Raw genomic sequence first — 12,320 nt, 5'->3', positions numbered from 1 at the left:
TGAGCTCAGCCATACATGAGCAGAGCTCTTGGCTCAGTGCTTGAGTTCACAGGAGACAAAGGAGAGACACTGGCATTCACACAAACCCTGAGCATCATCATCCTCTCCTGGAGGAAAGAGCTTTTTTCACAGGACTCAGGTTTCAGTTGAGATACTGCTGTCTTTCAAAAGGATCGATGTGCAGTATTTGGCCAAATTAAGGATGCAGAATAATGTGGTGTCCAATGGTCACCTCATTTGTCGATTCTCACTGCAGGTGGCTCCTGCTGCCATCAGTATGTCCCCACAGGGATCCCACAGAGGGGCTGAAGGAAAACCTGAGTCCAAGCTGTGCTGGGGAAAGCAGGGAGTGATGGAGACACTGCAGCAAAGAGCCTGCTGAAAATGATCACTCACCTTTTCCTTCTTTATTTCTAGAAGCAGATGAGAGTGCTGAGCACTGAGGGTGATCCTGCAGTCCAGCAGCCCATCACAGGCCAGAGCCACAGCCGTGGCTCGACTGGCAGCTTTGTGGGTTTGCCAGCCATTTAAAATGTTTGCCAGTACTTAAAGCATGCATTGTTGTGGTTTAAACTTGGGAAGGATTTTAAAGGAAATCTTCAGCTGAGGATAAATGCCAAGAAAAGCAGCGTACAGCTGGCCACTCACATATTGCTGCAGTTGCTCTTGCGTGGGCTGTTTGCTTTACAGCAGTACTTCATGGTGCACTTCCCAGGTGTGGGAGCTGGAGGGCACCTTCATGGCATAGAGCAATTTTGAGGGAGTTGCTCCTCTCTCAGCTGGACAGGGCAATGGTTCTGCTGCTATAATCAATTTGACAAGTCAGAAATGGCAATATTTCACTGATAATCACCACGGATCCAGCTCTTCTGTCCCCTCTGCTGGCTGCTGACCACGTGGGGTCTTTGGGTGGAGCACTGGGGAGGTATGGTGGGACCACAATCAGGAGAATGAGCTGGAGAAGCTCAGCTCCATTGTATGTCCTTGGCTGCTTTTGTCCCCTGTGCCATGAGAAGTGTCTGTTGGAATGGGGTGGAGGATGGACAATGGTAACCCCTGACTGAAAATAACTTCTCGCCTCCCTTGGGTCCCCCATCCCTTGAGTCTCTGCTGCGAGGGCAAGTGGTTGTGGATGTCAACACCAAATAGTTCAGGGGACAATGAGACTTTTGAAGTCAGCTTTTGCCTCTCTTGGTTGGATTGACCTCTACCTAACTCAAAATATTCTTATTTTTTCCCCACCTGTTGGGTCATTCAATAACTCCTCATGCAGATATTCTGGTATCTTAGAATATAACTAGGCTCACACTTCTGTCTTTCCTCATGTTCTAAAGTCTTTTATGCCCATTTTTGCAGAGTTTGTGGGAACTCAGCATCTGTGAGACCTCTTCAGCTGTGTCACTCGGGCTGACTTGGACCTCAGGTTTAATATCTGCAAAATGGGTTGGTTGGTGGGACGGCTGACGGTTTCACACCAGGCTTGCAAGGCTGAATATTGGGGGAAGAAAGATAAAGCCAAACCCAACCTTCAAAAAAACTGCCAGCCAAACAAAGAACTGTATCTTCTCAATCTCCTGCGAAGGTTCGTGTTTCCAAGAGACTCCCACTTTAAAGTTGCTGCAGCTTTTTTTTAGAGGTCTGGTTATTAGCTTCCCAGCTCTGCTACTGCTGTTTTTGCAGCCTTGGTCAAGACATTTATTATTCTTAAACTAGCAGTTGTAGAATAGAGAAATACGAGGGTTTTTTTTTCAAATATGCAAAGATTTACATATCTACTAAGTGCAGAAATTTTTTCTTTTTCAGTCTGTGCAACGAGTATTTCAGGAAAAGGGGATCCTTGAGCAGGGGCATTGAGATTCCTGACTTACCCCTGTTCTGAAGGTTCAGGGCACTTTGTTTCCATTTGTGTCAATCTTTACATTTGCAAATGGGAGCAAGTCCTGACCCCTCTGAAGACTCTCTCCTTGCTGTGGTGAATCACGAAGGAAGCCTTTGCTGCCCTTTTAGGAATGTGATGTGCACTAAGTCCCTGGGTTTGGGAAGGGAAGGTGGAGCGCTGCACTTCCAGAGCCGATGGTCATTTCGTGATAAAGTGATAATGCTAATAATCCCCAGGTCCTCTTTTTTTGCCTTTGAACTGAACACTTTGCCTGTCTCAGCTGTGGTTGCCTTTTTGAACTGTCAGTTTGGGAGGATTAGATGCATGTTTGGGCTGGGTGAACTCATGAATGAAAATATTTTCCTTGGCAGTTTTTAAAATGCTTCCCCCCTTTAAGAGCTGAACCCTTTGGCAACAATCTGCTTTTTGCCCAGATTACCACTGTCATTTTGGGAGGTCTTTTCCCGCAGAACAAACAATGGAATTTTAATAACACAGTGAAATAGATTCAGGACTGCTTTATTTATATTTTCTTTATTTATGCTTGAATACTTAGTATGCAGCTCCAGCAAAGACAAATTTAAGCTTTGTATTACTTCAAAATGATGAATTAAGCTCTGGGAGATTTTCTTCCCCAGAAAAGGATATTTTGATTCACTGCTTTGAAAATGTCTCATAAAACCAATAAATATCACAGAAATCGAAAAAAAAAAAACCCCTCAGTAAAAATTGCAGATGCAGAGTAGAGCAGACACAGCGCTGCTCTTTCTGCAGCGTCTGCCGGTGTCTGCACCACAGCTCCCTGCTTTAGTGAAGGTTTGACTAGAGTGCAACAACCACCATTACAGAAAAGTTGAGTTAATTCTGAGCGTTTATTTCGTGTGAAGTCCTGCACTGAAGTGCTCAAGCCAACACCATCTTTGGCTGCCTGAGCAAACAGGCACTGGTTCAGCTCCCAAAGCTGTCGTCTGAAGGACTCTGCTTGCAGTGCATCCTTCAGAATTATCTAACTTTGTCTAAGGGCAAAGAAATCACACTGACATGCAAAGTGAATTGGGGATCATCTGAAGTGAAGCATAAAATAGTACCTGCTGAGGCTATCAGCTGAGTCTAACTACTACCAAACTGAAATAAAGCAGCTTGTGTCTCATACAAACTCTTCTCAGAAACTCTGACGGGTTTGAAAATCAGCCCTTTCTGACCAGGATTGCATTGATTGCAGCAGTAAATATTATTCTACTTAATAAATAATCCCTTAAGGTTGCTATATGTAGTGTTTTCTCCTCAAGAGAACTCTGCTGGTTTTTTTCCCTTCATATCTTCATTCCTGCTTCCATCCTTCCAACTTCCCGAGCCTGAGCAAGGAGATGAGGAATGAAAATATTCCCGCACAACAAATCTGTTCCAGGCCTTTCAGTGTCAAATAGCTCTGTCAGATAAGCCACTGATACTCTGCTGTATTCAATTAAGAGAGGTGACACATGGTATAGATGGAAATGAACCAGTGCTTTCAGTCTGGAGATCGAGAGAGACAGAAGGGTACTGGAAGGAAGGGCTGTACTATGGGAACTGTAGAAAATGAGAAGAAATTAGGGTATTTTCAAGGATGCACTGGGTATTATTTGTGCCTTACTGTTCTGTTTTTAGCTCTGCTGTTTCTATCCTGCTTCACTGAAATCACTTAAGTGTGCATACAAAACACAGATGCAGCTCATTGCTACAGCCTGGCAGAAACCTGAAAAATCCAGGGAGCAGAGTTCAGGTCACTGAGACTCCTTTGCTGAACACAACTAGGATTTTTCAACTCAGACTTTGCCAGCACTTGGTGGCATTGGTTACAAGCCAAGTGGTGTAGACACTGGCTCTCTTGAGATGTGAGACCTGCTGTTTGCTTCCCTGTGCTGGTCAAAGGATTCCTAGGAAGTCCCATTAGTGCTCCTCCAGTCCCACATCCACTCGGCTGACGATTTCAGGAGGAAACATCAGCTAAACCCTGTGAAAATTTCATTTGCCTGCTGCCAGAGCGACAGTAAATGGGTTCAGCCATCTCACAGAGATACTTTAATTTCAGAGCTACTGTAAAACAGCTTCTGCCAGGGATATTGCAGCCGCTTTTCCATTTCCCTCCTCTTGTAAAATCAAGAGCGAAGAAGCTGCAGGAACATGGCTTGCATTCAGGAATGTGATAAAGATGCAAAGAAAAGCAATGATGAACCTCTTTGGCCACTTTGCTGTAGCTCTGTCTGCCTGGATCAAAGTGCTGCACCTGCACTGCATGGTTGTAGAAGATGCTCTTGCCATGGACCTATATGGAGCAGGTTACTGCTTAGAGACACTCTGTTCAAGCAGAGCAGTGGTTTGTAGATAAGGAAATATGCTTCTGGTCATTGGGGAATTTTGGTCAATATTTGAACACCCTCCTCAGGGGAAGGAACTTGTCTTTGTGCCTTGGAGGCCAGAGCAGTGGGAGCTGGTGCTGCAGCTTGCAGGAAGAAGAGCTTCTCTGCTGTCCTGAGAGGCAGCTCCATTTCTGTCTTTACAACAAACAGCAGTTTGGGGCAGAGTGTGGAAGCCACTCTCAGTTTTGGGGAAAGAGAAGAAGGCATCTGAAAGGTGTGAGAAAAGTCAGCTCTGCTGTTCTCATGGATTCATGCATTGCTCTTTCTCCGCAGCCAACGGTGACGCTGTTGGGGCTGCCCGAGGCAGCACAGCGTGCAGCTGCAGATGTCCTTGGCTGCTGCAGGCACGGGTCGGCTGCAGCAAGGAGGGAAAGGTGTCAGCTGCAACAGGCAGGGGTTGGCTGCAGCAAGGAGGGAAAGCTGCCAGCTGCAACAGGCAGGGAAAGCTGCCAGCTGCAACAGGCAGGGGTTGGCTGCAGCCTGCAGGGAAAGCTGTCAGCTGCAGCAAGCAGGGAAAGCTGTGAGCTGCAGCAAGGAAGAAAAGCTGTCAGCTGCAGCAGGCAGGGGTTGGCTGCAGCCTGCACAGAAAGCCGTCAGCTGCAGCAAGCAGGGAAAGCTGGCTCCTTTGCAAGCCCCAAACAAAGGTGGTGTAAAAGCCTCGGCAGAGGCAAAGGATGAGAGAGGGGTCTCTGTGTAGGTTCCAGCAGATTCATTGCCGGTGGAGGGTCCAGGGACAAAGACCAGGAAAAAATGGGAAAGCACAGCATTTTATATGGGGGTGGAACAAAGGGAAACAACCAATGGGGATCGACTGAGGAGGAGGCGGAGATAACAGGGGAATAACCAATGGAGATAACTTAGGGGGGAAATTACATGAGTAGACCAATGGGGCATCGAAGAAGGGAGAACTTTCCAGAACTAATACATAAGCAACTAGGGGAAATACATATACATGAGCTTATACATAAAACTGGGTGTAGAACTACTGAAACAATAAACTTAAAACAAGTAAACTAAGAACCACTAGGAATATGTGAACTCGCCGTAACCACGGGGTGAGAATCAGACTTCTGTGTTCTGGAAGCCTGTCTATCAGTCCTCTGAATGCTCTGCTGCAGTGGCCACAGCCACATGCACTGCAACACAATGGGAAGAAATATAATTGGCAAAATACGCAGCAAGCAAGTGCTGCAATTACGGTGGTGAGTGGCTGCAAAAGCAAAATGTACAAGAAACCAGAGTCTTTGGAGATCTAACTCCATGGCAGAGCTGTGCAGCTGTCTGCTTCCAAACCAGCCAAGGTGTTTGACTGTGGAAGCTGGTGAGCCTGGGGAGAAAGGAACTACAGCATTCCCTTGGTTAGGGAGACCAAAAATGCCTCTCCCAAGGTTCCTTGGTTCTCTTATGTTAATATACCCCAGTTCTGTTTCCCTGGTTGGCCCGTTGGCCTCCCGGCCTCTTCTTACCCAATATGTCTCCCCTCTAGAAAGTTCTCCACACCCTGTGCCCCCATTGGCCCTGCCCCATTGCCACGCCCCCAGAGTTTCCCATTGGCTCCCATACCCCAGCCCCTCCTGTGTACTGCCCCATGCCCTCACACCATTGGTTCCCTCCCTCCTCAAAACCTGGACCCTCAGCCATCTCCTGTCTTTGTCCCTGGACCCTTTGTGTGTGCTTGGAATAAACCTACCTCGTGGAACCCCAAACAGAGACCCTTCCCTGCTCCTTGCCATTGGCCTATTCTTGGAGTAACAGCTATCTGACATGGGTGTGTGTGGGAAGTGGCCTGCGAGACGACTCCCCTTGTTGGAGGTGCTTCTGGAAGGTTGCGGCACCTCACCATCCATCCCTTGCTGCAACATTTGACCTCCTTCTGGAGCGGTGGCATCCACAGCTTGTGTTCTGCTGTGTCATGGGGTTGTCAGGGATGGACCAGACAGCTGCATGGGGCAGTACAGACAGCTCCAACTTCAGTGGCCAAATGCTGGTGCTGAGCACTTCAGGCTCTTCTGTCAAAGGTGGTGACCATCTGCAGCAGCATTGGAAAGGGTGGTGAAAGGCTTGGGATGGGGCTGGGCACAGCTCTGAGAGCAAAGGAGAGAAATAGAGATGTGCAGAGACAAATGCACACAGATGCCCCATATCTAACCAGAAAAGCCAGACAAACAAGCCTGCAGAATTATCCCATGTCTTAAACTCTGCCAAAGACTTATCATTGTTGTGACCCACTTTTATTTAGATTGATCTTTCACTGTGCACTAACGCATTTAAAACAAGAACAAATAATATTTTAAAAGGCTTCTGTATCAGCAGAGCATCCAAGAACCAAGTCAGAACTTGTGTTCGCTTGGTGTTCATGCTGCAACGTAGAAACAGATAGGGTGGAGAATCCTGTCATACCTGCTCATATCAGCTTCCTATATTGTCACATTTAGTAAAAAAAGTAAAAAGGGAAATGCATAAGACATTAAGTAAAGGGCCTGAATAATAAGCTGTAAAGTCCTGAGCAGGAAGAACAGCACAGAAGCCAAGAGGGACAGTTTAGAAGTTCCACTGTTGTAGGTCCTGGGGCTCTAAACCCTAAACCAAGTTACCCCATGGTCGTTCCCATGGGAGGCAATGATTCTGCATCTGAAAGCAGAGTTAATAAAGTGCCTGATGGCTGCAGATCTGTTGGTTTCAATGGAGCAGTGAATTGAATATTAATGGAGAAGATGAATATTTCTTACCTTAATGATAAACATCCAAAATCACAATTTGGTAAAATCAACATGCCTCCATGCCAACAGGGAAGAGGAGGGTGTGTTGCCATGACTAAACTCCCCTCTTGGCCACCTGCTGTGTGTTTCCATCACCAAAATCACTTGCAGAACTGGGAACTGGCTAGGAAAAGGGGTGGAAACAAGGCTGGAGGCATAGGCTGGGCTCAACTGGCACATCTGTGATTCACCTTATCTATGACTATAACCAAAATTGCTGGACAAATTCAAGAGAAACCAAGAACACCTAAATAAAACAGAAAGTGCAGTTTTGGGTTTATTTAGCCATCCATCTTTTAATTTTATCAGACAGTCCAGTAATTTTAATTAGTCAAGCCAATAGCTTTAATTTGGATAATGGTCTGATTTTTTGATTTCTGGTCAGTGAGGTCAATGAAAACACTTTATTTTTTAGCTAATACAAAACGTGAACTCGGTGCTTTGTTTTCCTTCCAGAGTGCTGTACCTCCCTTCCATGGAGTCTCAGACATCAGAGTTTAATCAATATTAAATCATCCTCACAGTCTAAGTATTTGCTTATGTGCTTTGAATTGTTGCTTGCATCAAGAACAGCAGTGATGCCCTTAATCTGCTTTCACTGGGCTCCCCCAGACTCTAATTATGTCATTTAGAGAAGGACATTTCCTGGCAGCAGTTCCTCAATTCACTGCAACAGCCACTCTTGGAATATGGACAGAACAAGGCTGTAATAGCTTGCACATGTGGACGATGGCTGCAGGGACAATTGACCTTCGTTTGGGAGTGAGCACGAGTGTGTTTTGTTTAATATTTCCAAATGATGGTACCTTACAACCAGCAGAAGTAACACTGCATGCCAGGCTCCAGTATTTACCTGGCTAGTGTTATGCTCAGGTATATCATTACCTTATGTCAGAAGTTATGACCAGCTCCAGCAAAGAAAGGCTCTGTAGCTATCCAAAAGCTGGATACGGGATCCTCCAAGTGCATGAAATTGTACAACAGCAAATAGTTTCTTTGGAGGTCTGAGCTTAGCAATAAACTGTGGGTATTCCTGATATTAATGTAATTAATACACTCAAATGCATTGACTTTCTGCGCCTCAACTTGATTCTTGTGGAGTTGGAGCAAAGGGTGAGGATTTTGGTTTACACAAGAGCTTGGGACCATGCAGTGGTGGAGGGTACACATTTGCACTAGAAAAATCGATCATTTTTGGGTATGCTTGTTTTAGTTAATTTAATTCTCAAGAAAGTTGTTCCCTGCCTGGAAAATTTGACTTTTGAGGACTAAAACCATGGCCACCCATGTAGAGGGTGGGAATAAAGCCATTGCTAACCTGAGTCCAGTCCATGCATCACCCATCTATTTCCTGACCAAGTGGCCTTGTCCTGCTGTGAGAAGTCCAAGGGACCATTTTATATGGTTAATTTTTAATACCATATATTTTTTTCTTCCGCATTTATTGGCCTTTTTTCTGGTGTATTGGTACAACAATACCTTTCTGCTGGAAAATGTGGAGCTCACAAATGCCATAACAAAACAAAATATACACCAAATGTTAAGCTTATTCCTCCTCATTTCTGCAGTTCACCTGAAAAGCCATCATTTATTTGAAAAGTCATAATTTTTCAGTCCTAAAAAATAACGTTAATAGAGACTTTCATGGCTGCCTACAGAGTACAAACACTGAACATCTTTTCAAGACTGAAGGCTTCCAGGTGCTGCCACAGTCAGTATCTCAAAAGGTGCCAGGTCAAGCAGTTCCCTGTGCTGATAATGCCTACAGTGTCATCAGTTCCTAAAATCCAGATATTTCTTATGTTAGTCCCTCTATTAGGTCTTTTTTTTTATGAATACAGGTTTCAAGATATAAAAACTGATGAAGAATTACAGGTGATGGATGGTTCCAGTCTAGTCCTTGCTGCAGCTGCAGCAATGGCTGTGCTGGCTGTTTTGGCTAAGGCCAGATGACATAAAACTTTCTGACAGTCAGGACCCCTGTGAGCAGGGAAACCAGGGAAAAAAAAGAAAAGAAAGGTATGGGGAGAAAAAAAGGCAGACAAATAATGATAATATAAAAATAAAGGATAATTTTTGGAGATGTGTCATTCCTTTGGCCTTTGTTTGTCCTTGATCCATCAAATGTGGCCATAAATTATTGATAAAATTGTGTGAGGCCATAGCCTCCAGCATCAGCTTCCCCAGAGTCAGTGCCAAGGTATTGCTACTCTTCCTGTTATTGTTTATTAAATAAATAACCTTGTTAGTAAGGGTTGTAAAACCGTGATAAGGTGCTTCTAATAAGCAAAACATCAGAGGCAAAGATTTATGTTAAATGTAACAGAAACAAAGAGAACTCAAACTGGCATCGTTTGTGCACTGACAAAAAAATTCTCATCTGTTTTGCATTCACATATGGAACATATTCCCAGGGGACAGCAAGCGACATATTTTTAGGACACTATTTCATCTTAGGAAATCAATGTACAGGCTATTAAAACTCCATTTTTTCCATGAATGATAAGTGTAATTACATCTCTCTTGCAATAATACCTTGTGCTTATTAAATGTAAATATTTAACAATGATTAAAATACATTTGAAGGAAATTTTATAGCTTTATTTAATATGTTCCCATCTGGGTTGCCTTTCCTAAACCACTATACATTTTGGAGAGTTATTAAATTATTATTTTGAGAAGGACTAACACTCTGTGTGTCCCTTGCTTCAATTTGAATTTCATACACTTTCAGAATTTATTGAAGTCTGGTGAATTTGGGATTCAATCAATGCACTGTTGTATTTGTAGAGCTGCATTGAGGGGAAAAGTGGCTTCATGAGGTAGGAAATGCCACCCTGGCACGTTTTTTGTGCACCCAGTTTTGATGGCCAGCTATAGTTTCCTGACCCTGCATGCTCCAGCTCTCATTTGTTTCCGAAGGAAGCAAGTTGGTTCCTTAAATGGCTTTCTTCAGTTACAGGTACAACCCTTCTGGGGCAGTTTAAAAAGTAAGTGTTAATAAACAGCCCAATCTTATAAATGGCAGATCTGGATAAGGAGCATTATGGGTGCAAGCTGCTGACCCTGGGCACGGTTCAGGGCTGTATATGCAGGACTGACCCTTCGCAGAACAATCTGATGAGATTACTCCAGAAAGGAATTCATGGGTAACCAAGGGTTTGTCTGATCCAAAAAATAAACCCTGTCTGCAACCAAAATCTTCCCTCAGGAAGGTCCTTTAGAATGCTCAGGGAAGTCTCCCTTTTCAAGAGACTTGAAGTCAGTTTTCTATAAATCCTGCAGTTGATTTAAAAATTGCATTGCAGGGATATAACCTATTAGGCATCTATGGAACAGCTTAAATACTTCCAGAAAGGACACCACTCCGTGTGAAATTTTTGTAAGTTCTTCATATAATTTGTGCTCAGATGTGCTGATTTCTGCTCTATTTGCTTTTAAAGGGTTGCACTCCCCCAGCAATCCCCAATTCCCTGTTATTGTTGCTTCTTTAAAGAAAATTGTGCAGAGTTCAGTTTCATACCCAAGATCATTCCAGAAGGCTAAAGTTAATTTTTAATTTGACTAGTATTTTCAGACATACAAGCAATATCACCCAAGTCAGTTACTTACTTGAGAGAGTGCTAACAGGATCAGGCCACTGAGAGCTCATTAAAGCTCCGGATCCTGCAAAGAATCAGGAGCTCAAACCACTGCAGAGTTTCTCAGACTCACCAGGTGCCCCTTATGGCAAAAATCAGGCTGAAAAATCCACTACTGCTATCATTAAAAAAAAAAAAAAAAAGAGAGAGAAAAAAGCTCAGTATTTTTTTCCAACATGTTTAAAAAAATTAATTATTACCTCAGTTTTCTCATTTTGGTGCAAACCAGCTTTTGAAAAACCTGACCAGGGCGTACATTTAAAGCATCTTTAGGTTTTATGCCCTCCTCCTTCTAGATTGTTGATCTCCCTCAGCAACTCTGAGATGCTGCAACAGACAAAGACTCAATGTGTGTGTGTGGCTTTTCAAACAGTTTTCTCCAAGGAGGAAAATTTCTCTTTAAATAAATCTCCCTCCTCTCTTGAAACTGCTACTTAAAAAAACCCCAAACCCAATGAAGCAGCTATTTATTTCTGAAATAACACACAGGGCATCGTTGCACAACAGTATAAGTTACACCTGATGAAAAGAAAATTAATTTAAGGCCGTGATTTTCTACAAGATAAACCTTTGGGAAACAAAGGTTTCTCTCAGAGAAAAATAAATGGTAGTAAAACAAAAGGGCTTGGGAGCGTGGACATCTTTAATTGCTTGTTTAATTAAACCTCTCAACTAAATATTAATTTATGATTTTTTTAATATATTTTTGGTGAAAAAAATACTGGTTAAAGTTAGAACATGCGTTTGTTGGTTTTAATTACAGACCTTTATTTTCCTACAGAGCAAACAGCACCTCTTGCATACAATAACAACAGAATAACACAGGTAACCTTTCCCAGGGACTTTTGTAGTCTGTAACACAGGACAAATATTTGTGTGTTTTTGGCTGGTCCTGCTGTCATTGAAGTCAATGAGGCAACGAACCTCGATGAGAGCAAGACAAGCCCTTCCTGATACAGATGTGATGGAATAATTCAAGGCAATCAGTTTTCCAGCATTTCTGAGCTATTTTTACACCATAATTTAGCAAAACACACTGTGTGTTTGTGTATATAAATATATGTATAGATATACACACATGTAAATGTGTGCACATGAGCTTTAACTTAAAACCTGCCGTATATATCACAATTTCTCAAATGATATTGGGTACTTGTGGAAAATTCTGTGTGCTTGGATAGTCAGCCCTGTCTGTGTATTTTACCTCCACAGGTAATTTCATTGAAGTCATTGTGTCTGCTTCTCAGGGGAGTTAAAATAATAGACCATTATTTTGATCTTGGGCACATTTTATTATTTGCAGTCTCCATACTTGTAACTTCTCAACACATACACTTAAATGCAATGTTCACTAACAAATCTAGTTTCCCTTTAGAAAAATAATATTTCTTCTTCTTCTTTTTCTTGTTTTTTTGGTAAAATAAAGTTTTGTTTTATATTTTTTGATTCATTATTCCTCTCTGCCCTCTCATAAACCAGTCTCCTGGAGGTGTTTTAACTTTTAAGTACAAAATAAAAACGTGCATATATTCTGCATGCACGTATTGGAAAGAAAAGAACACGAGGCTGTTTTCGCAAGCATTAAGAAGGGGAAATCATTGCCTTCACTTCTGTCCTTTGTTCCCAGAAATTCTTGTATTGA

This window comes from Corvus cornix, chromosome 13 (genome assembly GCF_000738735.6).
Source record: "Corvus cornix cornix isolate S_Up_H32 chromosome 13, ASM73873v5, whole genome shotgun sequence".
NCBI lineage: Eukaryota > Metazoa > Chordata > Aves > Passeriformes > Corvidae > Corvus > Corvus cornix.
The sequence above is the reverse complement of the archived record's forward strand: the minus strand, read 5'-3'. Positions refer to the sequence as shown.